Source organism: Cyanistes caeruleus, chromosome 8 (assembly GCF_971803275.1).
Source record: "Cyanistes caeruleus chromosome 8, bCyaCae1.hap1.1, whole genome shotgun sequence".
Lineage (NCBI taxonomy): Eukaryota > Metazoa > Chordata > Aves > Passeriformes > Paridae > Cyanistes > Cyanistes caeruleus.
In genome coordinates this window covers 9,854,440-9,861,026 of record NC_141708.1, presented here as the reverse complement: position 1 = coordinate 9,861,026, position 6,587 = coordinate 9,854,440, and positions in this window count along the sequence as shown.

Below are 6,587 nucleotides of genomic sequence, written 5' to 3'. Positions count from 1 at the left end.
CTTCAGCCATGAAGAAGGGGGAAGCAGAAGACTTCTGCATAGCCAGCTACTGCCACACTCAGTGCTGTGGCTTGTGGGATCATGGGCAAAGGTTGTCAGGACACATGGGAAATGTCTGCAGACAGCAGGGGAAGCTGCCAAGAGGCTTCACACAGTGCTCCCATGCTGGTTTCTCTTCTCATTTCCTTCTCCATCCTCCCTCTATGAGGGAGCTGGGGGTGCAAGAAGAGGCAACCGGCACAGCAGGCCAGGCCTAGGAGAGGCCATGTAGAATAAACAACAAGACACTTCTTTGGAGGGCTGGAAAAAATAATAAAGATGCCTATTATTCGGACTGAATGGTGAAAATTGCAGCGGTGAAGTCTGCCAGCTTGGGTGTGATAGGACAATATCCTGCTGTCCCTGGGCTCTGCTTGGGAAGAGCCTGAGAAATGCTGAGTGCTAATAGGGAGTGAGACCCAAGATAGTTCCTGGGGCAGTGGTTTTAGTTTCCATGGCAAAACTGGAAGTTATCTTTGCTTTCCTTTGATCTTCAAAGCACAGAGGGAAATTTCACACTTATGGGAGGCCACCTGGTGTAAGGTGAAGTTGCTGCAGCTTGTTACAGTCAGTCAGATGCCATAAGGTCAGCGACTCACCTGCCTTAGTGTGAAAATACCTTGCCTTTTTGTGAGGCTCGTTTTGGCTCTCTGGTTAAAAAATCACATTTGTTTGTGGATCCCGAGGCTGTAGACAGATAGCTTAAAGAGGGAGTAAAGCCCAGGCAGTGTGATCCTGATCAGTTTAGATATGTATTACTTTGATGAATTTATGTGGCCAGCCTAAACTATTTTTGTTCTGATCTAATAACAAATTTACTGCAGACACCTCTTTCCAGGGTGCTAATTAGGAGCAGAGGCAACGGGAAAGGGGTTTTTTTCAGAATTTCAGGATGCTCTGTGGAAGTCAGATATCCAGTCTGGCATCTCTGTCAAATGTAATTTTGTTTGGACTGGCCACAAAGACTGGAAAAGCTGCCCCAAAATGAGGCAGTCTGGGTGACAGACCTACACAGACTCTTTCTGCCTCTGCCCCACTGTCTGGCTCATTACATGTGCTGAGTACAGACATTCAGAGATTCCTCTGTATGCAACCCCCAATTTCCCCAAGGAGTCTCCATTGCTCTCTGTCAGTCTGTGTTCTGCCAGTGCTGGGAACTGATTGCAAAATATCCCTTTGGTCAAGTATGTCATCAAACAAACAAACAACACCTCCAGGGCCAAGACAGGCACCACTGCTTCCCCTTGGTTCCTCACCCCATCTTGTGTAAGAGCAACACCTGCAGAGCAAGCAGCCATTCCTGCAGGTGGAGGACATGTATTTATGTCTGTGTGGCTCTCCTGCTGTTGGGATTGCATTTACTGCTCGCTTGAACATTAGGAGATTTTTTTGGAAGTAAAATTGACTGCTTTTAATTCACCTCCTGATTTTCTAGTCTTGCACTGTTGTCTGAGCTGGTGATCTTTCACCTGGATCTTGGGATTAAACATCTTCAGATTTCTACCTTTGTTTATGATTTATTTTGATGAGAACCAGTTGATCCTGTCCTCTGTGGGCTGTCCCTGAGCCCGACTGATGGATGGGCAGCTGCTGGCCTCAGGAATGTCATACAGCCCCCTGAAAGAAGCCACCCCCTTGCTCTGAGGCCTGTGAGCAGGTGCTGACCCAGTCTCTCTTCAGGGCAGCCCCTACTGAAGCCAGGGGATGCTGTGGGCTGCCACCCTCACTGCTGGACTAGCTACTGGGTGCAACAGATCTGTGGGATCCAGCATCCCTGATTCGCTTCTCCTTCGTGTTTGATCCATCCAGAAACAGGTCTGGAGTTGCATCTATGGGTAACCTCCAGCACAGCTGACCCCATAAACCACTCAGCACATATCCCTTCTCCAGAGCTTAAAATAGAAAAAGCAGAGAGCAATGCTTTTTTCCACAAAATTTCCAAATGCAACAAAGGTTTTTGTTGCATCACAGCTAGGGAAAGCATGGCTGGTTTCTCCCCTGGGGCAGGATGTGACCCAGGCCGCCCGCGAGCAGAACCGGCCCGGCCCACGCCACCTGCCAGCCCCGGGCACGGCGCTCGCTCCGCGTCTGCACAATGCCTGCATTTATGAAATCGGTGAAGCGAGGGAAATTCATTCAACCACAACTACATCTCATTCACAGAGAGGCTCTTCTGAAATATGATGAGCAAAACAACTGTTTTCCTTAGTAAACCTGCAGCAGATTTATTCATAATAACCTACGCTCTTTTAGAAAAAGGAGCCTTTCTCTGCTGTTCATTTTATGCCGATGTTTCACCTGGCCACTCTCTTCTTGATAAACATGTTAGCTTTCTTAAAATGTTGTTGCATTTAAAGGTTTATGAATGAATACTTAACAGTCAACAAAGATTATTTAACTTTACACATTAAAAGGATCATAGTGATCAAGAGAAACATTCTTTTTTATTTTTCAAAAGAGGCTGTCTGACTGTTTTGAGCTGTTTAAAGTGACTAGAAACTGAGCCAGAAAAAGAGAAGCAAAAAAAACCCTCCAGTGCTTTTCATGCATATTTATCACATAGCTGCCTCCCAGCAAATTCCCCTGTACAGCCACCACCCTGGCACCCCTCGGGGCACACTGTGGTAGGGGCAGGAAGCAGGAGATAAAAAAGAGCAAGAAAATGGTTTGTAGGTGCTGGAAACAGGTACCCACTATGGAACAGAGATGTCACTGGCTAATGCTGTGCAGCCGGCATCTGAACCTGTAATTACATCCACCCCTTATCAAACTGAGATTCCTTTAAGGCTCTTGTAGGCTTAGTGTTCCCTCTTCTAAGTTTTGTGTCAGGCAGTTGCTCACTGTCAAAATTACAGACATTCCTGAAGGTTCTGGTGAGGGGTCAGACTGTACATTGCAAGGCTTGGATCACTACATGGTTTGAGAGCAGCAGAGTTCAGTAATTTGTTTAGCACAAGAAGAAATTGTTGGAAAGGAAGCCCATGTGTGGTTTGCTTGCATTTTTTTATTGTGAATGTTCCTTGTCCCTCAAAAGCTTGGTGGGTTGTCTGCGTTGAGCTGGATGTGTGTGCCAGGGTCTGTCAAGAAAGCACTGGTTTCTCTCACTTTGCCTGCTAGAATCACCAATGAGTTCAAAGGTGAGAGAAAGATGCATCATGGCCCTGCTGCCTTAGGATTCAGGTTTGGGTGGTTCAGGAGGAGAGGTATTATTGGCTGTCCCACTGTTGCCCTGCTTGACCTTGGGCAAGATACCTTCTCACCGCCTTTGTTTCCCAGCCCAGAAATAGAACATCAGAATATCTGTTTGAGAGTTCAAAGTGCCATTGGACACTGGTTTCTGCAGGGTCTAATCAAAGTGTCAGCCAAAATCCAAGTTCCCCGGTTAGCTCCTGCTGCTGCGACACCAGCACTAACAAGAACTGCCTCCAGAAGTTCTGCCTCCCCTAATGATTTCAAGCGATGGAGCACAAGGGATTGACGTTGCAGTGAACCTACTGATTTCTACAGGCATTTGAAAAAGGCAGTAAATACCTCAGTGATTGCAGTCATTCATGAATGAAAGCAGTCTATACACGTGCTGTTTCACAACTGAAAGTGGTAATAGAAGAGGTTAATAACACTTAAAGTGCTTTGTCCCTCCCCACAATAGGTTTAACATTTTTTTCTGAGAGAAATTCTACTATTTGAGAAGAGAGAAAAAAATCCTACAGAACTGAAATCCCATCTATATGTTCCCATTAAGTTTAATGAAAGAAATGCTTGATGTATTTTTATGCTGATGAAACCTAGATGAATTAAAGCAGTGTTCCCACTTCCTCCTTTCTGATGCTAATGTCTAATTCTAGCATATTTATACAAAAACACTGCTTATAAAGCAGGGCCATGGAAAAGAATCTCTGCAGCACTTACTGAAGCAAGGTGAACTCCTCGCCTAGCAAGCACTGATTATATGTTTGCAGGCTCTGAATAAAGAGCACTGTTTTACGAGCTGTCAGCTTTCTGCACTCCTACAGCCACAGCAGCTTGACAGAATAAAAATGACATACATCACACTTGGGTTGGAAGCATATTTTCAACAAGTACTACAAAACTGAAAGAATAACAGGAAATGTAATACCTACCCCACCACTCCGCTCCCTCAAGTACAATCTCTAAAAGCTCTGTGGAAAACCTGTGTGCAGGGACCTTATTTGAGTATTTGAAACACTCTTTGAACCAGACAATCATTTGCCACTTAATCCTTAATGAATACAGTTGCTATTTTTGCAAGCTCGTCACACTGGTGAGAGCACTTGATGATGGAATATCAGTAGGATGTGATTTTATTGCTATGAATAAATATAATGTGGTGTCTGTGCACGTTTGTATGCACACGAGTCCTCTCCATACTGCTGGAGTGTGCTGTATATCCAAAGTCCTTGAGAGAGAATGAACACCTGGGGATAAAAGAGATCCCAGGTCCTTGTTTGTGCTTGCTCATAATAGTGATGCACTTCTTGGTGCACCTCAACAACAGGAAGCTGTCTGGAGCACCAGATGTGGATTGTTTGGCTTGACACAGAAGACTTGGTGCATTCAGGCACAACAATGTCATTGCATCAGTCAAGAGAAAAGGCAATTTTTCCTCAGCTGGTTTCTCTGAACCTCTTCTTTAGGGCAGGAAGATTAATTCCTTGCTCTGGGAGTCTATGATTAAGTGAAAATAAGCTTCTGAACTACAAAGGAAATCTCTGAAACGTGACTCAAGGCATCCTGTACCTCTAAAAGCAGAAAACAAAGAGGAATGAACTTTAGAACCTGCCAATTTAAGAACATTTCTATGCCTATTACTGCCCTGAGATACAGGGATGGTCTGTCCACATCCACTTGTGTCTTTAGCAGGAGAAGATTGTTAGTGAGGAGATACCCTGGCTGTTTGTTGAGACAAAACCCTAGGTGCCATATCTCAGCAGAGGCTGGACTGCACTGCCTGCTGTGGAGTGCCAACAGTTTCAAATGCATATGCAAAACATATTTCTGTTTACTCCCATCTGAGTGCTTTCAGGTGGTTTTGAAAACTCAAAGTTTATTTAGATCCTGTAAATAAATGTAATCTAGATTGTGTAAATGGATGTAATTCATTTACGTGATAATGTTAACACAAAATTGGATGTAAATAATTCTTTTAACCAGGTACAAGATAGTTCAATTGTGTTGTAAAGTGGGGAATCTGACTTTTGTTTCTTCTTAAACTCTTTCCTCCCCCCTGCCAGGAGTCTCCTTGGATGGGCCTGGCATCTGGGACCTGAACTACCAGCATTTCTGCCTCACTTTACCCCAGAAAAAGCGAAAGAGTAAATTCAGTATCACAAACTAATCCCACAAAGATGCTGTGAGACTTATTTGAGGATTTAAAATTCCCTGAAATCCTAAGATGAAAGGGATATTGAAAATGCAAATAGAGAAAATATTTTTGCCTCAGCCCCATTGAATAAAGTTATTTAAAAGCCAAATATGACAGGCAGGAAAATTTTGTTTTAAATTTGTTTGTCGAGCAGCCATTAAACGCTTTAGTTTTTTAAGACCCATGTTTTCTGAAGAAACAATGTACCGCTTCTTTATAAGTGCTGGTAAAATCTATTACAATAGCTTCTTGAAGGGCGGTTAGTAAAACCAGTTAATTACACAGCACTTGAGAATGCCTGGTACTGGGGAAATTCTCCTATTAGGGAAGAGAAGTAATTCATCCATCTATTATTCTAGGAGAGGTAGAAACTAGACCTTTCTGTTCAAATCGTTTTTATTAGTGTTAAGAGGCTCAGCGGAGGAATTCTACTGCCTGACTAGAAGTGCTGGCTACAGATGTAGTTTTGAAGGAGTACTGTTAAATTGAAAATTGCATTTTCTCTGAGATGTCACACCCCGACTGTTGTCACAACACCTGAAATCACTGTAAGTAGAAGAGACTAGGTGAAAATTAATATTTCTCTCCCACCATTTTTCTTATTTTTGTGTGTTTGTCAGCTCCTCCGGGCAGCTGGATAGTGGCTCTGCGAGGTAAAGGAGCGGGCACAGACGCCAGCCAAGCTGTTTTCCTGAGAATGTTTCGCACTATCGCTGTTTGCCCAGCTCGCCCTGGCCGACTCTTCGGCTTCGCCCAGACCTTTTCCCTATGGATGCGGAGCTCGGCTCCCAGCCCAACACAGCCAGGAGGAGGTGGCTGAGGGAGCGGGTGCGCTGGAGAAAGGGGCGCGTCAGTGCAGGCCCTAAGGCTGCTGCTGCCTATTTTTAATTATCATTCTTATTTTTAAAAATTATTTTTAGATCCTCGAAGAGAAGCCTTCAGACCGAGCCTCTATTTGACCTCCCGCGCAAGCGGCCCCTCAGGGCGTCCCCGACAGCGCCGCCTAGAGGCGCGCGCCGCCTCTCTCTCCGCTCGCCTCAACTTGCCTTTGGCGCCCAATCCGCCCCTCGACGGGAGAAACCACTTTTCCCAAGTCTCCGGGGGGACCTCGGCGCCCGGGATGTGGAGTGGCCTGCTTTCCCCGCTAAACAGCGCCTTCCAAGAG